Source organism: Rutidosis leptorrhynchoides, chromosome 2 (genome assembly GCF_046630445.1).
Source record: "Rutidosis leptorrhynchoides isolate AG116_Rl617_1_P2 chromosome 2, CSIRO_AGI_Rlap_v1, whole genome shotgun sequence".
Lineage (NCBI taxonomy): Eukaryota > Viridiplantae > Streptophyta > Magnoliopsida > Asterales > Asteraceae > Rutidosis > Rutidosis leptorrhynchoides.
Window position 1 is genome coordinate 239,941,719 of NC_092334.1, and position 26,752 is coordinate 239,968,470.

At 33.6% G+C, this 26,752-nt stretch overlaps 1 pseudogene; it reads right to left on the bottom strand.

The window, feature by feature from the left end:
* LOC139888610 (E3 ubiquitin ligase PARAQUAT TOLERANCE 3-like) overlaps window positions 1–26,243 on the bottom strand; it is a 36,262-nt pseudogene extending 10,019 nt beyond the window's left edge.
* Between the last annotated feature and the right edge of the window lie 509 nt (window positions 26,244–26,752).

Sequence of the window (26,752 nt, forward strand, 5' to 3'; positions counted from 1 at the left end):
AGATGACATTATGATAAAACGATAATTCTAATTATGATAACTTTAATATTTACGATAATTTTTAATATTATCTTTAAAATAATAATTCTATTTAAAATAATAATAATAATAATATTTTATAGTAACAATGACATTTCTATTAAAATGATAATTTTTGTTAAAATGATAGTTTTAATACTAACGATACTTTTAATAATAATAGTAATGATAAAAATAATAAGAACGATAATTTTATCTAAATCAATATCTTATAATATTTTAATTTCATCATGATACTCTTACTCATTATTTCCTAATCGTTTCGTTTAATAGCTTTTAATCGTCTTTTATATCGTGTTCATAATAATGATAATAATAGTAATCAAAATAATTAGGTGTTACAAATATTTGTTTTAATTACACTAATATTAATAATGATAGTTACTATAACATTATTAACGATAATACTAATAATTATCTTAATGATAATATAGTAATAATAATAATAACAATAACAATAACCATTTTTAAATAATGATATATATATTAATAATGATAATAATAATAATAATAATACTAATAATAATAATAATAATAATAATTAGATAATAATAATAATACTAATTATAACTTTAACGATAATAACGATAGTAATAATAAAAAAAATAACAATTTTTAATGATAAATCCCTTTTATTGATAAAGATAATAATAATGATAATAATAAGATAAAACTAGAACGACGATAATAATAATCATTTTTAATAAAAATATCGAAAATTCAATTGATTATAACTTCTAATCCGTTCATCGAAACCATTCGATATCTAAAGGAAAAGTTCTTAATTTTTCGCTAGCTTTCCAAGGACATGCATATCTTATACCCTATCTCAACCGCAAGTGTAACTAATTCAAGATTCAACCTAACCTGTCTAAGGGCAATATCAAAAGTACAAGCATGCATAATCCTAAATACTCGAGCATTAGTCAGGGATACACTATTAGTATGTAAAAGTTAAATTATGAGTACTCACGTATCAATATTGAGATTCAATATTGCAGGAAAGGTACGTAGACGCAACGGAAATGATAAACACTATATTGACCTCACGAGCATACCCATGAACCATACTCAATCACCTCCATAGCTATAACCCATAATTTCCTTAATCCTATCCTACTCGAAAAATAATTTCGAAATCACTCGAACAGCACTCCGTCGTAATATTTTATGTATACTAATAATATCTTGAAATAATACGGAGTAAATATATATATGTAAATCGATTGAGAGAGTTTAGAGAAAAATATTTTCAAGTTTCTATGAAATAATGAAACCTAATGAATTTTATTTATAATAGATTTTTGAATTATTAAAGTGAATTATTAAAGTATGAATTATTAAAGTGAATTATTAAAATATGAATTATTAAAGTGAATTATTAAAGTATGAATTATTAAAGTGAATTATTAAAGTTAAAGTAAAGTAAAAATAAAGTAGAGGTAAAGTTTAAGTATAGTAAAAGTATAAAACTATGTACGTATAATACGCGTATAAATATATATAATATTAATTTAAATCGTTTAATAAAATAAAATATAAATATCGTTATCTTTATCATACTAGTTAAGTAATGAGTTGTCAAAAGTGGTTCTAGATATTTATAAAAGTTATATACGTTTTAATAATAAAGTTCTTTTTAAACTGAAAACGTTTTTGTACGTTTGAAACTAAATAGATCAATCGAGTCTTTATGAGATTCAATCTTCCACTATCCTTTGTCTAGTTTTCAATGATTGACAATTTGTTCTTATTTATAAATCACTTTATCATTTTCCGAATATTGTTAAAATGGAAAGATTTCTCAAATCAACGTGGGCCTTTCAACAGAGACTTGTAATCATAATTCAATATATCTGATAATTCAATCATTTGATCTTATCTTCTAATTCCATTGATAAACATTTTGAAACAGATACAATCATATAAAGTATTTAATCTAATATTTTGTTTACGTTTCAAGTTATAATATATACACACATATACATATATAATCATATTCGTTTAATGGTTCGTGAATCGTTGGAACTTGGTCGAGGTTGAATGAATGTATGAACATAGTTTAAAATTCTTGAAATTTAACTTAACAAATATTGCTTATCGTGTCGAAAACATATAAAGATTAAAGTTTAAATTTGGTTGGAAATTTACGGGTTGTCACAGTACCTACCCGTTAAAGAAATTTCGTCCCGAAATTTGAGTGGAAAGGTCGTGAATGATAAATAAGTATGTTTTCATGATGCATACGAGCTGAAAATTAGAGTTTTATCATCAGCGAATAATTTGGATAAACAATCCATTTATATGAAGAGTACGAATGAAGCTAACATAGAAGAGTGAAATGAGTAAGTGTAGATTCATCTTATTATTTGACGTAGATATGATTGATTCCTAGATTTTAAGGGATTTGAAGAAAATCTTCTTAATAAGATTTGACTCTCCGGTACTCAAGGGAATTAGGATCCTCTTTAAATGTGATCGTCCATTTTAATTGTTCTTTCAGAGATTTTCTTATAAATTCACCTCCTTCGTTTTCTTACAACTCACACCTTCTGTTGATGCATTTTATGCAAGTCCTTAGACATCTACCCACGTCCATTGCAGGTACAACAGTTTACAGGCCACCATGATTGCTCGTTATTATCCTATCCGTGTTTGTATGTGGTTACAGGAACTGCAGGAACGAGATTTAGATGTTTGACTATGTTAGACTTAGTCAGACGTACGAGTGAAGCCTCACTAGTACGGCTGACAAGCGCATACGCACGGTTGATGCTGAGCTAAGTCACAATTACAACCTAAATGAGAAGACATGAGTGAGTGATCACCCGTACGGCTGATGAAGCCAACTTGTACGTGTGATGAATGAATCGTATGGGTGAGTCAACAGCAGGGGTATATAAAGTCTTATGTTCTTCATTTTAGGTTAAGCCTCTCATTTGTTACACACACTCAGATCTAGTGAGCTCCTCCGATTCTCTCTCTCAGTCCAAATCACCCAGGTGGTGAATAATAGCTCTAGGTGTTGATCTAATCACACTTGATTTAGTTGTGGTTTGACTAAATTAATCAAAAAAAAAAACTTAACCTATTCACTAGAGGGTTTGATTCACTTATTCTGCCATTGTGTGAGTTAAATCTATTGATTTCTAAGTTCCTAGTCATGTTTCATCACCTTCTATTCTTTCCCCCTCAACTCATATTTTAAAGTATTCATCAATATGCTCCATCCAGTTCTGATTCTCAATATTCTTCTAACTTTCATATCGGTCATTCTTCTTTTTCATCTACCGCCGAAAGAATCTATTTACTTCTACTATACTCTTGGGTTTATAGTGTTTCTAGTTATCTCGTGTCTTTATATTGCTATATGCATCGATATATATGGTTTATAATTTCTGGTTTGTCGTTGGGCTTTATATGTTCCCTTATATTTCAAAGTCTCTGCTTCTGTCTTCTATAATCATTATCATTCACAATTAATGCTCTCTTTTATTTTCTGCAATTTATACCCCAATTTCTATTTCGGAGTTTTGTCCTTTTGTTTCTTCTTCTTGCGATTAAGCACCGCTTGTAATGGTCCAGAATTCACAGATATGAATTTCGGAATGAACATTGTTAATGTTCTAGGAAGGAAATTGTGATGGCACGATCTTGACTTGTCAAATTACTAGAATACCTTGGAAAAGGCCGAATCATCAAGAAATATTTTCTTGATATTTTAGAGGTTAAATAGAATACAAGAGTCATATAACATGGCACATGATGATGTTATGATCTGTGAATCATCACGTTCCATTTAGAAACTCAGCATGACTTACTGTAATATAATCACATTGATCAAGTGTCATTATATTATACTAATTCATGCTTCAGTTCCCAACACTACTTCAAAATATTCCTATTTTAAACTTGAATGTTTCAGAATTTAGAAACTAAAATAGTTTCTTTTATGATGTAATACAGATAGCGCGAAAAGATAAATGATTTCAAATAAGAAAAATTAAGAAAATATCTTCAGAAATATGGAGGATATTTATAATGAAAGATATGATGATATTTTAGAATTTCTAATATCAGAGGATGATGAAGAATATTGTCCACAGGGGTTTAGAGTCAGGATCAAGGTATTCATTAATGACTTCAGTAGGTACTGAATCATTTGGATCCTTTGAAGTCAGGTTCAGTCTTTATAATTTGTCCACAGCCTCCTTCCTACTTTGCTCAATCCGTTTTCCAGTTCCAAAACTTCTATTTTTCTGCGCTTTGCCAGTACACTTCATCATTATCATCCAGCTTTTACCATTTAAAGTCGTTTATAGTTTTTGCTGCTTCATCAGCATTTTTTTTTTCCATTTTCGGAGAACCAATTCGTAGTTCGGAGTGTTTTTCAGAAACTTCACATTCAAATTAAGTCCAGAAGATAGACGTTATATATACACATATAACTGTTGGCGTAGAGATGCTGCGAGATTTCAAAATACTGATTGCTAATTCCCAATGATTCGTATGGCAATTCTCATTACAAGATGCGAATGAGTAAATGATGGGGTTTCAATGAATAATTATAATGACTTTTTGGAGAGGCTAAAGTCAAAGGGTAATGAAGTTGTTGGTACATCTGCTAATAATGTGGTGGAATGTAAAAGGTTCCCTGGTAACGATGGTGTATATCTCAAGGTTATAATAAGGTTAGTCTGACTGAAAAGTCGAAGTTGACTTGCTGGAGCTGTGACAAAACTGGCTACTTTGAATAGGAGTCGCAAAGTTATTTTTGCTAATAAATGCCAAAGAATCTGACGCGGATACGTTGTTTAAACTTTTACTTTGGTTTCAAGAGTTTTTTGGGTACATAACTGTGGGTAACATGTGGTTGGATCATCATCTCGATTGCTCATCATTCGAAGTGTCTTCAGAAATTTTTGAAGGGTTTGAACACAGATTGTAATCGTTAACATACATTTGATATTCTAACACAGTTTTGAAGTCAAAATATAGCTTGTGAAAGATGTAAGGATCTAAGAGTGATGATTTTGGTCATATCTCAAGTTGAGTTTTGAGATTTCAAAATCAGAATATGTAATTAAATTTTGAATGAGTATGGTTGTTTTGATTTCTATAAAAGAATGTATATTGTTGTGAAAGTAGCGAGTATAATGGATGATTTGCTGAATCAGATTCAAAGAATGTAACATATTAATTGTGAATTTATATATCTCTCGGGTATTACCTGAAATGTCCCGTTCTTATTGATTAAAAACGTTCCATATTAATTGATTTCGTTGCGAGGTTTTGACCTCTATATGAGACGTTTTTCAAAGACTGCATTCATTTTTAAAACAAACCATAACCTTTATTTCATAAATAAAGGTTTAAAAAGCTTTACGTAGATTATGAAATAATGATAATCTAAAATATCCTGTTTACACACGACCATTACATAATGGTTTACAATACAAATATGTTACATCGAAATCAGTTTCTTGAATGCAGTTTTTACACAATATCATACAAACATGGACTCCAAATCTTGTCCTTATTTTAGTATGCAACAGCGGAAGCTCTTAATATTCACCTGAGAATAAACATGCTTTAAACGTCAACAAAAATGTTGGTGAGTTATAGGTTTAACCTATATATATCAAATCGTAACAATAGACCACAAGATTTCATATTTCAATACACATCCCATACATAGAGATAAAAATCATTCATATGGTGAACACCTGGTAACCGACATTAACAAGATGCATATATAAGAATATCCCCATCATTCCGGGACACCCTTCGGATATGATATAAATTTCGAAGTACTAAAGCATCCGGTACTTTGGATGGGGTTTGTTAGGCCCAATAGATCTATCTTTAGGATTCGCGTCAATTAGGGTGTCTGTTCCCTAATTCTTAGATTACCAGACTTAATAAAAAGGGGCATATTCGATTTCGATAATTCAACCATAGAATGTAGTTTCACGTACTTGTGTCTATTTTGTAAATCATTTATAAAACCTGCATGTATTCTCATCCCAAAAATATTAGATTTTAAAAGTGGGACTATAACTCACCAACATTTTTGTTGACGTTTAAAGCATGTTTATTCTCAGGTGAATATTAAGAGCTTCCGCTGTTGCATACTAAAATAAGGACAAGATTTGGAGTCCATGTTTGTATGATATTGTGTAAAAACTGCATTCAAGAAACTGATTTCGATGTAACATATTTGTATTGTAAACCATTATGTAATGGTCGTGTGTAAACAGGATATTTTAGATTATCATTATTTCATAATCTACGTAAAGCTTTTTAAACCTTTATTTATGAAATAAAGGTTATGGTTTGTTTTAAAAATGAATGCAGTCTTTGAAAAACGTCTCATATAGAGGTCAAAACCTCGCAACGAAATCAATTAATATGGAACGTTTTTAATCAATAAGAACGGGACATTTCAGTTGGTATCCGAGCGTTGGTCTTAGAGAACCAGAATTTTTCATTAGTGTGTCTTATCGAGTTTGTTAGGATGCATTAGTGAGTCTGGACTTCGACCGTGTTTACTTGAAAAATGATTGCTTAACAAATTTTGTTGGAAACTATATATTTTTAACATGTGAATATTATGTGATATATTAATCTCTTAACGCGTTTGATATTATGTGATAGATGTCTACCTCTAGAACAAGTCCCATTGACTCACCTAATAATAATGAAGAGTCAAATGTAAATTGGAATGATTCGTGGACTGATTCACAAGTTCCCGAAGAGGAACCGGAAGAAGAGTCGGAACCGGAAGAAGAATCGGAACCGGAAGAAGAATCGGAACCGGATGAAGAAATAGAACCGGTGGGGGAAATAATAAAACGGTTAAGTAAAAGAAAATCCTCAACCAACCTACCAAGGTTAATTATGGTCAATGGTGTTTCCGCCAAGGAAGCAAAATATTGGGAGGATTACCAATTCTCCGATGAATCGGATTCCGACGAGAATTCCGATGATGTTATAGAAATTACCCCAACTGAATTTAAAAAGGCAAAAGAAAATAATAAGGGAAAGGGCATAAAAATAGAGAAATCTAATTCCAACCCCGATGAACTTTATATGTATCGTCAACGCCCGAAGTCCTTAAGTTGTAACAATGACCCGGGAACCTCTAAACCACCAGGTTTTTCTAAACCAATGTGGACAACGACGGCTCGTATTAGGGGAACATCATATATCCCTAGAAACTTGGCAAAACGAACCAAAACCGAAGAAGAAGAAACGAGCGAGTCGGAATAAGATAGTTGTATTCGTGTGGTGTAATATATGTAATATAGTGTTCTTATGCTTTATGATATATGTAAAAATTGCTTGTATTAATAAGTATTTTTTTTATGAATCTAACTCTTGTCTATTTTACAGTTTAAAAACACAAAATGGATAGACAACCCAATATTTTAAGAGACCTACCCGGAGACATGATTGATGAAATCTTGTCTAGAGTCGGCCAGAATTCCTCGGCACAACTATTTAAGGCGAGATCAGTTTGTAAGACATTCGAAGAACGTTCCAAGAATGTCTTGGTTTATAAGAGACTTTCGTTTGAAAGATGGGGGATATCACATTGGGAAACCCATAAGTTACGATGTGTTTACTTTGACGCATATATTGCGGGGAACCCAAATGCTATTTTACGCAACGGGTTAAGAAATTATTTTGACTCAATATATCCGAATATTGGACTTCGTGATTTAGAAAAAGCGGCTAACATGCAACATAAAGAAGCATGTTATGCTTACGGATTAGTAATGTTCGCTTCTCACCAAAGTGAGAACAAGAACATTGGGCTACAACTATTAAACAAAACGTTTCCACAAGTGACGGAGTCGGTAATTGGGGTAAGAAATGAGGTTTTTAGATTGTTACGGGACTGTTGGACATTACGTAACCCTCGTCCCTTTGACGACGTTACAACACGCTGTCTTATCAACGGCCATAACGGTTATGTTGCACAAGACCAAGGATGGGAAGTAGTCCTAGTAAAACCAGAATGCATGACTTGTTTCTGGACGTATGAATTACGTGTCTTTATTGCCTTTACTGAACGACTTGTGTACTAGCTAGAATTATCTTCACAACTATCTTGTATCAAAGTTATTGTGTGCTATATTTCATGCTTTATGTAAAATAAGCGGTATTGTAAGTTTGTAAAATATTGTATAAAAGTTTGAACGCGAAATATTATTATAATCAGTTTTTCATATAGAATTGTAGTAGTTGAATTGTATATTAGCTACTAAGTATGAACTTAACGGGTAGGTACTACCCGAATTTAAACTTATAAAACGCTAATATGAAGAAAAAGCTTTTATAAATGAGTTCATATTATGCTACGAAATACTATTAACTACTCTTAATATTCTGTATGATTAACTTGTTCCATTTAACTATTTTGAAGGAAATGGCACCGACTACTCGACACACCGTGAATATGAATGAAGAGGAATTCCGTACTTTTCTAGCTTCAAACATAGCCGCAGTACAGGCTGCGCTACATACCAACAATAACCTTGGATCTGGCAGTACAGGAAATCGTGTAGGATGCACCTACAAAGAATTCACTGCCTGCAAACCTTTGGAATTTGATGGAACCGAAGGACCGATCGGATTGAAACGGTGGACCGAGAAGGTCGAATCGGTGTTTGCCATAAGTAAGTGTACTGAAGAGGACAAAGTGAAGTACGCTACGCATACCTTCACAGGTTCTGCGTTAACATGGTGGAATACCTATCTAGAGCAAGTGGGACAAGAAGATGCGTACGCACTACCGTGGTCAGCATTCAAGCACTTGATGAACGAGAAGTACCGTCCCAGAACCGAGGTCAATAAGCTCAAGACAGAACTTAGAGGGTTACGAACCCAAGGATTTGATATTACCACGTACGAAAGACGATTCACAGAATTGTGCCTATTGTGTCCGGGAACATTCGAAGATGAGGAAGAGAAGATTGACGCGTTTGTGAAAGGATTACCGGAAAGAATCCAAGAAGATATAAGTTCACACGAGCCCGCCTCCATACAACAGGCATGTAGAATGGCTCACAAACTCGTGAACCAAATTGAAGAAAGAATTAAAGAACAGACTGCTGAAGAGGCCAATGTGAAGCAAGTCAAAAGAAAGTGGGAGGAAAACGGTGATAAGAATCACCAATACAACAACAACAGCAATTACAACAATAACCGCAACAATTATCCCAACAATCGCAACATCAATCGCAACTACAACAAACGGCCCAACAACAACAACAACAACAACAACAGCAACTACAACAATCATCCCAACAACAATAATAACCGCAACAACAACAACAATCAGAAGCAGCTATGCCAAAGGTGTGAAAAGAATCACTCGGGGTTCTGCACCAAATTTTGCAACAAGTGTAAAAGAAATGGTCATAGCGCGGCGAAGTGTGAGGTCTACGGACCAGGGGTTAATAGAACGAAAGGAACAAATGGTGTCGGAACGAGTAATGGCGGAGCAAGTAGTGTCGGAGCAAGTTATGCCAATGTAGTTTGTTATAAATGTGGAAAACCGGGCCACATTATTAGAAATTGCCCGAACCAGGAGAACACGAATGGACAAGGCCGTGGAAGAGTTTTCAATATTAATGTGGCAGAGGCACAGGAAGACCCGGAGCTTGTTACGGGTACGTTTCTTATTGACAATAAATCTGCTTATGTTTTATTTGATTCGGGTGCGGATAAAAGCTATATGAGTAGAGATTTTTGTGCTAAATTAAGTTGTCCATTGACGCCTTTGGATAGTAAATTTTTACTCGAATTAGCAAATGGTAAATTAATTTCAGCAGATAATATATGTCGGAATCGAGAAATTAAACTGGTTAGCGAAACATTTAAGATTGATTTGATACCAGTAGAGTTAGGGAGTTTTGATGTGATAATCGGTATGGACTGGTTGAAAGAAGTGAAAGCGGAGATCGTTTGTTACAAAAATGCAATTCGCATTATACGAGAAAAAGGAAAACCCTTAATGGTGTACGGAGAAAAGGGCAACACGAAGCTACATCTTATTAGTAATTTGAAGGCACAAAAACTAATAAGAAAAGGTTGCTATGCTGTTCTAGCACACGTCGAGAAAGTACAAACTGAAGAAAAGAGCATCAATGATGTTCCCGTCGCAAAAGAATTTCCTGATGTATTTCCGAAAGAATTACCGGGATTACCCCCACATCGATCCGTTGAATTTCAAATAGATCTTGTACCAGGAGCTGCACCAATAGCTCGTGCTCCTTACAGACTCGCACCCAGCGAGATGAAAGAACTACAAAGCCAATTACAAGAACTTTTAGAGCGTGGTTTCATTCGACCAAGAACATCACCGTGGGGAGCTCCTGTTTTGTTTGTCAAAAAGAAAGATGGTACATTCAGGTTGTGTATCGACTACCGAGAGTTGAACAAACTTACCATCAAGAACCGCTACCCACTACCGAGAATCGATGACTTATTTGATCAACTACAAGGCTCGTCTGTTTATTCAAAGATTGACTTACGTTCCGGGTATCATCAAATGCAGGTGAAAGAAGATGATATTCCAAAGACTGCTTTCAGAACACGTTATGGTCATTACGAGTTTATGGTCATGCCGTTTGGTTTAACTAATGCACCAGCTGTGTTCATGGACCTTATGAACCGAGTGTGTGGACCATACCTTGACAAGTTTGTCATTGTTTTCATTGATGACATACTTATTTACTCAAAGAATGACCAAGAACACGGTGAACATTTGAGAAAGGTGTTAGAAGTATTGAGAAAGGAAGAATTGTACGCTAAGTTTTCAAAGTGTGCATTTTGGTTGGAAGAAGTTCAATTCCTCGGTCACATAGTGAACAAAGAAGGTATTAAGGTGGATCCGGCAAAGATAGAAACTGTTGAAAAGTGGGAAACCCCGAAAACTCCGAAACACATACGCCAGTTTTTAGGACTAGCTGGTTACTACAGAAGGTTCATCCAAGACTTTTCCAGAATAGCAAAACCCTTGACTGCATTAACGCATAAAGGGAAGAAATTTGAATGGAATGATGAACAAGAGAAAGCGTTTCAGTTATTGAAGAAAAAGCTAACTACGGCACCTATATTGTCATTGCCTGAAGGGAATGATGATTTTGTGATTTATTGTGATGCATCAAAGCAAGGTCTCGGTTGTGTATTAATGCAACGAACGAAGGTGATTGCTTATGCGTCTAGACAATTGAAGATTCACGAACAAAATTATACGACGCATGATTTGGAATTAGGCGCGGTTGTTTTTGCATTAAAGACTTGGAGGCACTACTTATATGGGGTCAAAAGTATTATATATACCGACCACAAAAGTCTTCAACACATATTTAATCAGAAACAACTGAATATGAGGCAGCGTAGGTGGATTGAATTATTGAATGATTACGACTTTGAGATTCGTTACCACCCGGGGAAGGCAAATGTGGTAGCCGATGCCTTGAGCAGGAAGGACAGAGAACCCATTCGAGTAAAATCTATGAATATAATGATTCATAATAACATTACTACTCAAATAAAGGAGGCGCAACAAGGAGTTTTAAAAGAGGGAAATTTAAAGGATGAAATACCCAAAGGATCGGAGAAGCATCTTAATATTCGGGAAGACGGAACCCGGTATAGGGCTGAAAGGATTTGGGTACCAAAATTTGGAGATATGAGAGAAATGGTACTTAGAGAAGCTCATAAAACCAGATACTCAATACATCCAGGAACGGGGAAGATGTACAAGGATCTCAAGAAACATTTTTGGTGGCCGGGTATGAAAGCCGATGTTGCTAAATACGTAGGAGAATGTTTGACGTGTTCTAAGGTCAAAGCTGAGCATCAGAAACCATCAGGTCTACTTCAACAACCCGAAATCCCGGAATGGAAATGGGAAAACATTACCATGGATTTCATCACTAAATTGCCAAGGACTGCAAGTGGTTTTGATACTATTTGGGTAATAGTTGATCGTCTCACCAAATCAGCACACTTCCTGCCAATAAGAGAAGATGACAAGATGGAGAAGTTAGCATGACTGTATTTGAAGGAAGTAGTCTCCAGACATGGAATACCAATCTCTATTATCTCTGATAGGGATGGCAGATTTATTTCAAGATTCTGGCAGACATTACAGCAAGCATTAGGAACTCGTCTAGACATGAGTACTGCCTATCATCCACAAACTGATGGGCAGAGCGAAAGGACGATACAAACGCTTGAAGACATGCTACGAGCATGTGTTATTGATTTCGGAAACAGTTGGGATCGACATCTACCATTAGCAGAATTTTCCTACAACAACAGCTACCATTCAAGCATTGAGATGGCGCCGTTTGAAGCACTTTATGGTAGAAAGTGCAGGTCTCCGATTTGTTGGAGTGAAGTGGGGGATAGACAGATTACGGGTCCGGAGATTATACAAGAAACTACCGAGAAGATCATCCAAATTCAACAACGGTTGAAAACCGCCCAAAGTCCACAAAAGAGCTACGCTGACATTAAAAGAAAAGATATAGAATTTGAAATTGGAGAGATGGTCATGCTTAAAGTTTCACCTTGGAAAGGCGTTGTTCGATTTGGTAAATGAGGGAAATTAAATCCAAGGTATATTGGACCATTCAAGATTATTGATCGTATCGGACCAGTAGCTTACCGACTAGAGTTACCTCAACAACTCGCGGCTGTACATAACACTTTCCACGTCTCGAATTTAAAGAAATGTTTTGCTAAAGAAGATCTCACTATTCCGTTAGATGAAATCCAAATCAACGAAAAACTTCAATTCATCGAAGAACCCGTCGAAATAATGGATCGTGAGGTTAAAAGACTTAAGCAAAACAAGATACCAATTGTTAAGGTTCGATGGAATGCTCGTAGAGGACCCGAGTTCACCTGGGAGCGTGAAGATCAGATGAAGAAGAAATACCCGCATCTATTTCCAGAAGATTCGTCAACACCTTCAACAGCTTAAAATTTCGGGACGAAATTTATTTAACGGGTAGGTACTGTAGTGATCCGAACTTTTCCATGTTTATATATATTAATTGAGATTGATATTTACATGATTAAATGTTTCCAACATGTTAAGCAATCAAACTTGTTAAGACTTGATTAATTGAAATATGTTTCATATAGACAATTGACCACCCAAGTTGACCGGTGATTCACGAACGTTAAAACTTGTAAAAACTATATAATGACATATATATGGATATATATATAGTTAACATGATACTATGATAAGTAAACATATCATTAAGTATATTAACAATGAACTACATATGTAAAAACAAGACTACTAACTTAATGATTTTTAAACGAGACATATATGTAACGATTATCGTTGTAAAGACATTTAATGTATATATATCATATTAAGAGATATTCATACATGATAATATCATGATAATATAATAATTTAAAATCTCATTTGATATTATAAACATTGGGTTAACAACATTTAACAAGATCGTTAACCTAAAGGTTTCAAAACAACACTTACATGTAACGACTAACGATGACTTAACGACTCAGTTAAAATGTATATACATGTAGTGTTTTAATATGTATTTATACACTTTTGAAAGACTTCAATACACTTATCAAAATACTTCTACTTAACAAAAATGCTTACAATTACATCCTCGTTCAGTTTCATCAACAATTCTACTCGTATGCACTCGTATTCGTACTCGTAATGTATGTACTATTGGTATATACACTCCAATGATCAGCTCTTAGCAGCCCATGTGAGTCACCTAACACATGTGGGAACCATCATTTGGCAACTAGCATGAAATATCTCATAAAATTACAAAAATATGAGTAATCATTCATGACTTATTTACATGAAAACAAAATTACATATCCTTTATATCTAATCCATACACCAACGACCAAAAACACCTACAAACACTTTCATTCTTCAATTTTCTTCATCTAATTGATCTCTCTCAAGTTCTATCTTCAAGTTCTAAGTGTTCTTCATAAATTCCAAAAGTTCTAGTTTCATAAAATCAAGAATACTTTCAAATTTGCTAGCTCACTTCCAATCTTGTAAGGTGATCATCCAACCTCAAGAAATCTTTGTTTCTTACAGTAGGTTATCATTCTAATACAAGGTAATAATCATATTCAAACTTTGGTTCAATTTCTATAACTATAACAATCTTATTTCAAGTGATGATCTTACTTGAACTTGTTTTCGTGTCATGATTCTGCTTCAAGAACTTCGAGCCATCCAAGGATCCATTGAAGCTAGATCCATTTTTCTCTTTTCCAGTAGGTTTATCCAAGGAACTTAAGGTAGTAATGATGTTCATAACATCATTCGATTCATACATATAAAGCTATCTTATTCGAAGGTTTAAACTTGTAATCACTAGAACATAGTTTAGTTAATTCTAAACTTGTTCGCAAACAAAAGTTAATCCTTCTAACTTGACTTTTAAAATCAACTAAACACATGTTCTATATCTATATGATATGCTAACTTAATGATTTAAAACCTGGAAACACGAAAAACACCGTAAAACCGGATTTACGCCATCGTAGTAACACCGCGGGCTGTTTTGGGTTAGTTAATTAAAAACTATGATAAACTTTGATTTTAAAGTTGTTATTCTGAGAAAATGATTTTTATTATGAACATGAAACTATATCCAAAAATTATGATTAAACTCAAAGTGGAAGTATGTTTTCTAAAATGGTCATCTAGACGTCGTTCTTTCGACTGAAATGACTACCTTTACAAAAATGACTTGTAACTTATTTTTCCGACTATAAACCTATACTTTTTCTGTTTAGATTCATAAAATAGAGTTCAATATGAAACCATAGCAATTTTATTCACTCAAAATGGATTTAAAATGAAGAAGTTATGGGTAAAACAAGATTGGATAATTTTTCTCATTTTAGCTACGTGAAAATTGGTAACAAATCTATTCCAACCATAACTTAATCAACTTGTATTGTATATTATGTAATCTTGAGATACCATAGACACGTATACAATGTTTCGACCTATCATGTCGACACATCTATATATATTTCGGAACAACCATAGACACTCTATATGTGAATGTTGGAGTTAGCTATACAGGGTTGAGGTTGATTCCAAAATATATATAGTTTGAGTTGTGATCAATACTGAGATACGTATACACTGGGTCGTGGATTTATTCAAGATAATATTTATCGATTTATTTCTGTACATCTAACTGTGGACAACTAGTTGTAGGTTACTAACGAGGACAGCTGACTTAATAAACTTAAAACATCAAAATATATTAAAAGTGTTGTAAATATATTTTGAACATACTTTGATATATATGTATATATTGTTATAGGTTCGTGAATCAACCAGTGGCCAAGTCTTACTTCCCGACGAAGTAAAAATCTGTGAAAGTGAGTTATAGTCCCACTTTTAAAATCTAATATTTTTGGGATGAGAATACATGCAGGTTTTATAAATGATTTACAAAATAGACACAAGTACGTGAAACTACATTCTATGGTTGAATTATCGAAATCGAATATGCCCCTTTTTATTAAGTCTGGTAATCTAAGAATTAGGGAACAGACACCCTAATTGACGCGAATCCTAAAGATAGATCTATTGGGCCTAACAAACCCCATCCAAAGTACCGGATGCTTTAGTACTTCGAAATTTATATCATATCCGAAGGGTGTCCCGGAATGATGGGGATATTCTTATATATGCATCTTGTTAATGTCGGTTACCAGGTGTTCACCATATGAATGATTTTTATCTCTATGTATGGGATGTGTATTGAAATATGAAATCTTGTGGTCTATTGTTACGATTTGATATATATAGGTTAAACCTATAACTCACCAACATTTTTGTTGACGTTTAAAGCATGTTTATTCTCAGGTGAATATTAAGAGCTTCTGCTGTTGCATACTAAAATAAGGACAAGATTTGGAGTCCATGTTTGTATGATATTGTGTAAAAACTGCATTCAAGAAACTGATTTCGATGTAACATATTTGTATTGTAAACCATTATGTAATGGTCGTGTGTAAACAGGATATTTTAGATTATCATTATTTCATAATCTACGTAAAGCTTTTTAAACCTTTATTTATGAAATAAAGGTTATGGTTTGTTTTAAAAATGAATGCAGTCTTTGAAAAACGTCTCATATAGAGGTCAAAACCTCGCAACGAAATCAATTAATATGGAACGTTTTTAATCAATAAGAACGGGACATTTCATTACCTACCCGTTAAAAAAAATTCACAATTAATATTTTGTACAAAAGAATTTTATTACAGTCTTTATAAAAATATATATATGTATATTTTCTTCAGATGTAACATAAATTTAATGAGTTAATGTTAAATTAAACTCATTTGATTTACGGTTGAAACTAGAATTGAATAATCCCTAAAGGCTTTAAAAAGTACATAACTTTTAGGCAGTATTTCTTTAATGACATTGAAATTATGAATCAATACTTCGTTATTTGTTGATGTATGATGTTCGGTTCGTGGAATTCTTGTGAATTTCGCAAAGTACGAATGATGTTATCTGAAAAGTTTCGGGTACATCGGTGATGAAAGTGTAAAATCAAATATATACTTGATTTATTATGAATTGGAATTTGTTGAATTGCAACAGAGATTGTAGTTAACGCTGGTTAAGTTGCGGCCGAAGGACGTACATTATTGCATATTTGTAATATGAATTAACCGAGTAGTTAAGATTCACACACAATAGCTTAGCACGGAAAGATTTATTTCAAAATATATATATATATATATATATATATATATATATATATATATATATATATATATATATATAATATAATATAATATACATATAATTTCTTTAGAGGGAATGAGTTAATTCTTCATAACTCGTTGATACAATATACACGTTATTGATTCGTAATGATGTCCACAGTGATTCTTGAACTGACGGAGTTTGTGATGTTATCGGTGTTGTTGATTCGGTTGTTGACTGTACTGACGATGCTGGTAATGCTGACGGTACTGTTGATGCTGTTGGTAAAGCAAGTTTAGCTTGTTAATCACACACCATTTTTGTCAGGGTTTCTACTCTTCCTTCTATCATTTTGGTTTGCTTAACTGATTTATGGTTAGGGCTAGATTAGATAATCTCTAAGACTTTAGAGATTACATAATCGCCGCGGAATGTTTCTCCAATGAAGTTATGAATTAATACTTCGTCAGTTATTGTTGTTGGTACTCCTTGGTATCTATGGTGCGTATGACGTTGATGCTCGTGGGACAGATTGTGAAGTTGAGGTTTACGACACGGTTGTGGTTGGAGGTGGTAATGGTACTGTTGGCGTTGATGATGGTGGTACTAGTTATGCTGCTGATGCTGCTGCTGGTGTTTGTAATCTCTGCACCATATTCTCCAAAGCCACTACCCGAGCGCGAAGCTCGTTGACTTCTTCTATTACACCGGGGTGATTGTCGGTTCGGACGAGCGGATAAATAAAATCTAAAATTTGATGTAATATATAATCGTGACGAGATACTCTGGAAATGAGCGAGAAAATGGTGTTTCGGACAGGTTCGCCGGTAAGTGCTTCAGGTTCTTCGTCAAGAGAGCAATGTGGTGGATGGAAAGGATCACCTTCTTCTTGTCTCCAATGATTGAGGAGGCTACGAACCCATCCCCAATTCATCCAGAATAGGTGATGACTGATTGGTTGATCTATTCCGGTCACACTGCTTTCGGAGCTTGAATGGGATTCCATTTCGGAATCTGAGTGACTTGAACTGATGACTAATTCCATTTCGTACGATTGGATAAAGGATTTTTTTTTTGATATGAAATGATTTTGGCTAACGGATGGTATTCTAATTACATAGAATATATATATATATATAGATCAAAAGATTTCGTAGATTACGGAGGACTTTGCGGGATATGTCAGGCAAAGTTTAAAGTAACAGATACGATAAGATATGATTTACCAGATATGCTAAGATATGAATTTTTGTCTATACAATATTCATGCAATCAATGCAGCAAGACGTGTCTTAGACTAAAAATGATAAGCAGGTAATTTCCTGAGGATGATAAGCAGTTAATTTTCGACACGAAATGATAAGCAAAACTTTTGACATGCAGACATGGTCGAAGTCCAGACTCACTAATGCATCCTATCGACTTATCAGTTAGACACACTAATGCAGACCTGGTTCGCTAAGACCACCGCTCTGATACCAACTGAAATGACCCGTTCATATACATTATAAACGATTCACAATAGTTGATTACATTGCGAGGTATTTGACCTCTATATGATACATTTTACAAACATTGCATTCGTTTTTAAAAGACAAACTTTCTTTACATCGAAAATTGACAGGCATGCACACCATTTCATAATATCCACTATCCAACTATAAATTGATTTAATAATAATCTTTGATGAACTCAATGACTCGAATACAACGTTCTTCGAAATATGCTATGAAAGACTCCAAGTAATATCTTTAAAATGAGCAAATGCACAGCGAAAGATTTCTTTAACACCTGAGAATAAACATGCTTTAAAGTGTCAACCAAAAGGTTGGTGAGTTCATTAGTTTATCATAATCATTTATTTCCATCATTTTAATAGACCACAAGAATTTCATTTCCAGTTCTCATAAATATACGTCCCATGCATAGAGACAAAAATAATCGTTCATATGGTGAACACCTGGTAACCGACATTAACTAGATACATATAAGAATATCCCCTATCATTCCGGGATCCTCCTTCGGACATGATATAAATTTCGAAGTACTAAAGCATCCGGTACTTTGGATGGGGTTTGTTAGGCCCAATAGATCTATCTTTAGGATTCGCGTCAATTAGGGTGTCTGTTCCCTAATTCTTAGATTACCAGACTTTAATAAAAAGGGGCATATTCGATTTCGATAATTCAACCATAGAATGTAGTTTCAATTACTTGTGTCTATTTTGTCAAACATTTATAAAAGCGCATGTATTCTCAGTCCCAAAAATATAAAGGGTAAAAAGACAAATGAAACTCACCATACTGTATTTCGTAGTAAAAATACATATAACGTCATTGAACAAGTGCAAGGTTGGCCTCGGATTCACGAACCTAAATTAATTATATATATTTATGTGTTGGTCAATATTTGTCTAACAAATTAGGTCAAGTCATAGTGTACCACAATCCTAATGCTCGAGACTAATATGCAAAAGTCAACAAAAGTAAATTTGACTCAAAATAATTTCCAAAAATCTATACATGATTAATATATAGTTTAAATATCGTCGTTTTATATTTTTAAATATTTTTAAAAGATTTATTAGAGTAAATAATATAATTTATTTATTAATAAATAAAATTTTATATTAAATTTATATAATAAAATATACTTTTATATATATTAAGTAATAAAATTTATAGGCCAGGTTCATTTAATATCATAAAGATAATATGATAGGTATTATTAAAGTAAGTTATTACACGTAGTAAAATATGTTTGTATCACATATTTATTTGATAAAATAATATCTATAATGATAGTAAGTAAAAGTTGTATTATTTTGTAATAATAATTATTATTATAAAAATATCAATATTTATAATTACTAAGATGACATTATGATAAAACGATAATTCTAATTATGATAACTTTAATATTTACGATAATTTTTAATATTATCTTTAAAATAATAATTCTATTTAAAATAATAATAATAATAATATTTTATAGTAACAATGACATTTCTATTAAAATGATAATTTTTGTTAAAATGATAGTTTTAATACTAACGATACTTTTAATAATAATAGTAATGATAAAAATAATAAGAACGATAATTTTATCTAAATCAATATCTTATAATATTTTAATTTCATCATGATACTCTTACTCATTATTTCCTAATCGTTTCGTTTAATAGCTTTTAATCGTCTTTTATATCGTGTTCATAATAATGATAATAATAGTAATCAAAATAATTAGGTGTTACAAATATTTGTTTTAATTACACTAATATTAATAATGATAGTTACTATAACATTATTAACGATAATACTAATAATTATCTTAATGATAATATAGTAATAATAATAATAACAATAACAATAACCATTTTTAAATAATGATATATATATTAATAATGATAATAATAATAATAATACTAATAATAATAATAATAATAATAATTGGATAATAATAATAATACTAATTATAACTTTAACGATAATAACGATAATAATAATAAAAAAAATAACAATTTTTAATGATAAATCCCTTTTATTGATAAAGATAATAATAATGATAATAATAAGATAAAACTAGAACGACGATAATAATAATCATTTTTAATAAAAATATCGAAAATTCAATTGATTATAACTTCTAATCCGTTCATCGAAACCATTCGATATCTAAAGGAAAAGTTCTTAATTTTTCGCTAGCTTTCCAAGGACATGCATATCTTATACCCTATCTCAACCGCAAGTGTAACTAATTCAAGATTCAACCTAACCTGTCTAAGGGCAATATCAAAAGTACAAGCATGCATAATCCTAAATACTCGAGCATTAGTCAGGGATACACTATTAGTATGTAAAAGTTAAATTATGAGTACTCACGTATCAATATTGAGATTCAATATTGCAGGAAAGGTATGTAGACGCAACGGAAATGATAAACACTATATTGACCTCACGAGCATACCCATGAACCATACTCAATCACCTCCATAGCTATAACCCATAATTTCCTTAATCCTATCCTACTCGAAAAACAATTTCGAAATCACTCGGACAGCACTCCGTCGTAATATTTTATGTATACTAATAATATCTTGAAATAATACGGAGTAAATATATATATGTAAATCGATTGAGAGAGTTTAGAGAAAAATATTTTCAAGTTTCTATGAAATAATGAAACCTAATGAATTTTATTTATAATATATTTTTGAATTATTAAAGTGAATTATTAAAGTATGAATTATTAAAGTGAATTATTAAAGTATGAATTATTAAAGTGAATTATTAAAGTATGAATTATTAAAGTGAATTATTAAAGTATGAATTATTAAAGTGAATTATTAAAGTTAAAGTAAAGTAAAAATAAAGTAGAGGTAAAGTTTAAGTATAGTAAAAGTATAAAACTATGTACGTATAATACGCGTATAAATATATATAATATTAATTTAAATCGTTTAATAAAATAAAATATAAATATCGTTATCTTTATCATACTAGTTAAGTAATGAGTTGTCAAAAGTGGTTCTAGATATTTATAAAAGTTATATACGTTTTAATAATAAAGTTCTTTTTAAACTGAAAACGTTTTTGTACGTTTGAAACTAAATAGATCAATCGAGTCTTTATGAGATTCAATCTTCCACTATCCTTTGTCTAGTTTTCAATGATTGACAATTTGTTCTTATTTATAAATCACTTTACCATTTTCCGAATATTGTTAAAATGGAAAGATTTCTCAAATCAACGTGGGCCTTTCAACAGAGACTTGTAATCATAATTCAATATATCTGATAATTCAATCATTTGATCTTATCTTCTAATTCCATTGATAAACATTTTGAAACAGATACAATCATATAAAGTATTTAATCTAATATTTTGTTTACGTTTCAAGTTATAATATATACACACATATACATATATAATCATATTCGTTTAATGGTTCGTGAATCGTTGGAACTTGGTCGAGGTTGAATGAATGTATGAACATAGTTTAAAATTCTTGAAATTTAACTTAACAAATATTGCTTATCGTGTCGGAAACATATAAAGATTAAAGTTTAAATTTGGTTGGAAATTTACGGGTTGTCACATAATCTGTATCAACCGGATATTTTTTCCGTTATAAGATAACTGTGATTCTTTGAGATTATATTAAATAACTGTGATTCTTTGAGATTATATTAATAAAAGAATAAGTTAAAAATTACCTTGACTCTGATTTAATCTAATGGGTTATCATGTTCAGAAAGGAAATGTCGAGTTGCACTTCATATCAACATTGTTGGTCCCTTGATAACAACAGGAGTATTGTAGAGGGGGGTGAATACAATTTCTTTTAAATAAATTAACAGTTAAACATTGTTAGTATTCAAGCATGTAAATTAAATAGAGTCACAGGTAATTTTCAACGATTATTCTTTATTGATTTAATCACAAAGAATCACAACTATCCTTGGCGGAATGATAGTTGGTTGATACAGATTACCTAGAATATAGCTAAGAGGTAAACTAAAAGCCATTACACGTTTTTGACTCTAAATAAATAAACCCACACCACTAGTTGTTACAATAGTGGATACAACAATTTATAGTAGTCCTATTAACCGTGTAATGGTTCTATTGTCCACTGGTACATAGGATGTCTGTACTTGTGGGGACAACTACATCAGAGAGCATGCTCTCCTCTTTCCTCTTTGGTAGCTATTTGCAGGTTTGATTAAACAAATAGAATGTTGTGTTCCCTAGGTGTTGACAAAGTATAACCCATGTCTGCACATGCGTTAAACTTCTGCATTCCCACGTGGTCTTGTAAGGTCACTTGTCAGTCGCCGACACGTGTCCTTTTCTGTTCAACTTTTTCTTTGACTTCTGTTGAATAGTACAATTGATGTAGACCACTCGGGAAACTACTATGCTTATAATGGAGCATAGCTGTCTTGTGTATTAAGCTGCAATCCAACTGAGCTGGTTCTTCATTGCTGAGACACTTGATATTCTTGAACTGCTGAGTACACATCCTGTGCTGATTAAAGAACACTGTCTACCTTGTGCTGGTAGACTGAGCAGCAAACTACACTCGACACAGCAATATCTGTTGTCTATACAAAAACAAACTTGTGCTGGCTGCACATAACATTTTAGTGCAAATAAATTACAGTTTTATCATAATTAAATCCTTAATTATTTTGGGGACTCAATAATCTCCCCCTATTTGATGATGACAAAACCTATGATATATAGAGAAAACACTAAAGCTGGCACAGAGGGACCTAATGAAAAATGGCAGTAAATTTGTCCCTTTTAAGTGTGTTTTTGGGATCTTTTGCTGAGTTATCTATATCTTATAATTTGATATGATTTTGAAGATAAACTCATTTCACTTTCATTACAGCAGGCTATATAAAGTAATTACAAGAACATCATAATGAAAAATGAAATAAACAAAAGATACAATTTGAGCACTAGAGGGCTATCTATCTTTATCTCTATCTAATTCCTCTTCAGATAGCTCCTCTTGTTTGATTTTCCAGGCTTCAGGAAATAGGATAGGTATATCAGCAGGATCAAATACAGGGATATGAGGAGGTAGAATAATGAGATCTCTTCTTTGTGGGCCTTCACTAGTAGATTTCTTTCCTTTAGGTTTTTGAGAAAGTACTTCTTCTACGTTTACTACTGGTGCATTCCCAAATTTTGTAACTTTGTTGAAGAGCTCTTGGAGTTCTAGCTTCAATGTCTTTTTAATACCACTTTCAGATTTACCAATGAAGTACTCCAATATCTCCATCCATTCACTGAATCCTAAGGATCGTAACTCATCATAATTTATCCTTTCTTGAACATTATTCTCCCTGCTGACATTGAAAGCTCTTTTTGAGCCTCTGTGCACTTTGATGATCTTGCTGGGATTTGATCTTCTGTTCATCACATCACCATACCTGCTCCTATAATAATGATCAGATAGTTCTATGGTTCGGGCAGTTTCTATAGGAGCAATAGCATGTGCTTTCTCAGCAGCTTCTAGTTCATCAAGAGCCTTATCCTGTTCCTTGACAATGGCTTTAGCTAATTTGAGGGACTCGACCTCTTGCTTTTTTTCAGCAGCCAAATTGTCTTCTACTTCCTGAAGCCTTATCCTCTCAGCGAGTTCAGCATCAGCAGCCTCCCTTCTTTGCCTTTCAGCTTCTAAGCCCAACAGATAATCATCGGCAGTAATTTTCAGGGACTTTGCTGTTTCAATCATCTTTCTACTCTCTTCAGTTCTAAGGGCAGCACGATACTCCCTTAGATCCATACCCAGATGGCGAGCCTCTTGAAATTGAGCTTTCTCCTCATCAGTAGAGAGCCTTTGACCACTGTTATTTAAGTATACACCAATTTCAATGCCATAAGTCAAGGCAGTGATGTAGAATGGATGATCAAGAGGATGATGCAGAATCTAACTTGGCGTATCCTTTCATTAATAGCTGATTGTCTTTGCTCAAGCAATTCTGGTACAGTAATCTTCAGCCTGTAAGCCTCTCTTTCATCTGGATTCATTCTAAATAGATCTGGCTCACCACGGGCAACTGAATCATCTTCCAAAGATCTGTGTTTACCATGACGTTTTGGGGAAGATGGAGGATACATGATTGATTCACCTATGCCAGATGAACTCACTGGAAACTGATTAACACGATTATCCTGTGTTCTGTTAAAATAAGTGAGGGTCCGGGGAGAGATAGGTGATTTAACAAATAAGTGATCTCTTCTACCCCAGACTGTAAAGTCAGCAGGATTAACCGTATTATCATCTTGTTTAGCACCCATCGCATCTACCTTTGTTGGGTCTTTAACACTTGTTTCACCCAGCAGCACACTACTGGCTGGGTCTTCATTCACAGCACTCCTTTCTGTGTCTTCAGTACCAGCTGACTGATTAGTATCAGCTGGCACAACTACCACAGTATCTTCATCAGCTGCCTCAAATAGGGGTCCTTTCCTTAGGGGCTGGTTATCCCTAGGAGCAGATTTCACCCTTTGTTTATCAATTGGCTTGGGTTTAGCTGATGGTTCTTGTGTTGATACTGGTTCTTGTGGTGGCAGATAGGGAACAATAGCAAGATGCTCCCCCTGAAGATCAACATCTGCTGGCTGTTGTTGTGTAGCTGGCTGAGTAGTCGAGAAGATGAGCTGGTTTCTAACATTGCATCTAGCCATTTCATAAATACATCAGCTCTAACTCCTCCTGACTCAGTAGAAGCTAAATAGTCTTTCATCTTTTCAGGAGTCATCTTCTTTATTCTATCTGCTCGCTCAGCATACAGCTTGGCTTTCTTTTTATCATACTTGATCATGAACTTAACATTTATTTTCAGGGTAGCCCTTTTATATTCTTCAATGCTGATCAGATCATCATCAATTTCACGCTTATCAGGAGTGAGGGTTCGTCTACGCTCCATTTTAAGTCTTTTTAGAGCAGCATAGGCCCCAAACTTAGCGTTGAAAGCAACATCTAATTCCTGCTGTCTCTTCTGATGTCTCTCCATTTTTCTTTTTAATTTACGTTCAATGGTTTGAGAGACAACAAAAGATTCAGCAACATCCAATTCAGAAACGTCACTGGGCTTACTGCCAGAACCAATATCATCCACTGATGTGGTAGACACACTGGGTTGAGATTCACCAGCTGCCTGTACACCAGCTTCAATATGAGCGTTGCTGGGCTTAGTGCCAGTACCATCACCACCATCATCACCATCTCTCCTTTGCTGTTTAGGAGCCTTTTCATGCTCATGCTCCCCCTCAGATTGTTTTCTCTTTTTGGACTTCTTTCTAGACTTTTTCTCCCCCTTTTTGTCATCAGCAGGGGCAGAAGGGTGAGTATGGGAGGCCTGTGCATCAAGGTCACTATCTGACTGAGGAACAGAGAAAGCAAAATGGTTCCAGTCAGCATCAGCAGGAGAAAGATGGGCACCAGGATCTACGCCATATTGTCTTAGGCAGAGGTTGGAAGTTCGAACTTCATTTCTAGCAACACCCATGGCCATTTGTTGGACATCAGCCCTAACATCAGCTTGAAAAGCAGCCATTCATTGCATTACCTCCATTATTTGAACATAAGCTGAGGCAGGAATCATAGTAGCCATTTGCTGTTCCTGCGAATCCAATCTCTCTGACAATACCCTATTCTACTCATCAAGAAAGAGAATTCTGCGATTAGCAGCATCCAAATCAGCTTGAAGACGGGCAATATCCTCAGTATACTCATTGTGAGAGATGATTCGCTTCTTTAAATCCTCCTCCTCTTCATGTTGTTTGACAATGGCTTCCACCGCAAGATCTGCAAAGGCACATACTTGTTTGAGCTGGGCTTCAATGGATGAATTTGTAACTTGCCCAGCTTGTTGTATGGCTTCAGTCATTCTATCAACAATGGCAGAGCGGATGGTGTTTTGTAGATCTGGTGTAACTTCAGCTAATGTCTTATAGACAGCCAAAGTGGAGATGGCAGCCACCTCATCAGCATTAAACTTAGTATAGCTGGTGGAGGGGCGATCACTAGCAGCTAATACAGGAGTACCTCCGTGGGGTGGTGGAGGTGGAAGGTCAGAGTCTGACTCGTCACCATGATCACCATCATTTTTACCTTCACCCGAAGGTTTAGAACCACTGGTATCCTTGTCAGCATCATTATCAGCATCATCAGTGAGATCCACTGGTTTATCTGAAATGTCCCGTTATTATTGATTAAAAACGTTCCATATTAATTGATTTCGTTGCGAGATTTTGACCTCTATATGAGACATTTTTCAAAGACTGCATTCATTTTTAAAACAAACCATAACCTTTATTTCATAAATAAAGGTTTAAAAAGCTTTACGTAGATTATCAAATAATGATAATCTAAAATATCATGTTTACACACGACCAT